Source organism: Pinus tabuliformis, chromosome 5_2 (genome assembly GCF_031772625.1).
Source record: "Pinus tabuliformis cultivar Carrire ecotype Pingquan chromosome 5_2, CPIR1, whole genome shotgun sequence".
NCBI classification, from domain to species: Eukaryota; Viridiplantae; Streptophyta; class Pinopsida; order Pinales; family Pinaceae; genus Pinus; species Pinus tabuliformis.
In genome coordinates, this window is record NC_142306.1 from 130,637,068 (window position 1) to 130,638,684 (window position 1,617).

The 1,617-nt window shown below is 36.9% G+C and overlaps 1 pseudogene; it reads right to left on the reverse strand.

The window, feature by feature from the left end:
• Positions 1-1,617, reverse strand: part of LOC149157851 (phosphatidylinositol 4-kinase gamma 6-like) — a 4,669-nt pseudogene extending 3,052 nt beyond the window's left edge.

Here is a 1,617-nt window from a genome sequence, read left to right on the forward strand (position 1 = left end):
GTTTCTCGAAACTGTTGACATGTACATGGTCAATGGGTCCTCTATCCAACCATTCTCATGTAAGACTCTCTTCTTCTAGCCATGTGCCATGTGCCCACGCATTGACCCAATGCTACTCTCATGTGTACCAATGTGGTCACACAACTCCAATGCTCCTCTTGAACATATATGGGTTTGGGTCCATCACCAACCTCTATGAAGTATGATCCTCAACCCAAGTATCCTCAAGTCAAGGTCCAACCTCCAAGGTATATCAATGGCCCCAAGCTCCAAGGTTCAATGCGCAATGCTTCTCCTCCTAGGTAGGCACCTCCACTGATTGAGCAATAGATTACCCATTGTAGTATGTTGATTAAGGTAAAAACCTCCTTGAGAGGGGAACCATGCCAGTACCCTAACCAAGGTCATCCACCCAAAATGGGTCATCAAAATGTCCATGAACCATTGCCAAGGGGCTAGGAGACAATTCTTTGCTATCAAGGTGAAAACACTTGGTGTAACCACGAAAGCTAATATGCCATATCTAAATTAAAAACATATGACTCTGACTTCTTCTTTTTATGCATAAAGAAAGCTTTTGGTGCTAAATTATATATATCTGAAAAATGTGTGTTCTTATCAACTAAGAAACCCTTGTTTCTCATTAGCAATTAAACTAGTATAAAAGGCTGTAATCTAGGAGCTATCAATTTAGAGGCGATCTTATGAACGGTGTTGCTAGTGAAATTGGTGTAAATCTAATACAATATGAAATTTTTTCCCTTTGGAATTAAAACAATGAAAGTTGAGTTTACGAGACCTGTAATTTTACCTTTCATACTTGATTCTTCCGTTTGTTCCAGAAAATCCAGCTTTACTATCTAGGCTAGTAGAATTTATTCAGGAAACATCTGTAATTTTTCCTTTTGTACTTGATTCTTCCATTTGTTCCAGAAAATCCATCTTTACTATCTAGGCTGGTAGAAATTTATTCAGGAAACATCTAGTCTTCTTCTAGTCTTCTTCTATTAATAGAAGATAGGTTCTTCCAACTCCAACTGAGAAACATGCTTCAACAGAAAATCCTTTAGTTCTTGGTTTACGAATCTGGGAATGTTAGCAAGTAGGGAAGAAGCATCTTTTCTTCCCAAATCCTGACACATTATTTCCCATCAAATTAGAGAAGAAATGAATCACTGAAGCTTTAATCTCATTTTCTCCTACCTGATCCAGCTTCCAAATTTACCGTGTGAATACCACTAATGCACCTCTAACTTGCAGTTGTTTTTGGAAGAATTTGATATTTTTGTCCCCATCATTCTAGATTTAATTCTCCATTCTGATTCCTATCTGCCACATATATCTTCCTATTCCCTTAATGCTCACTCTTGTTCTATCTATAATGATTCCATCAGTCTTCCCAGCATTGTATCCTTGATGTATTCTAATATTTTGTTGATGATCTATCTTAATTGAATTGGCCTCTTTCCACTTTTATTTTGACCAAAATTTTAATTTTTTTATAATATTGGTTAATTTTATTTCCATCCTAAACAACGCTGACCCTTCTAGTTCTTTCTTCCACCATAGCTTTAGCATTTCTAAGCAAACCTGATCTTTCTGAAGAGTCAGACACAT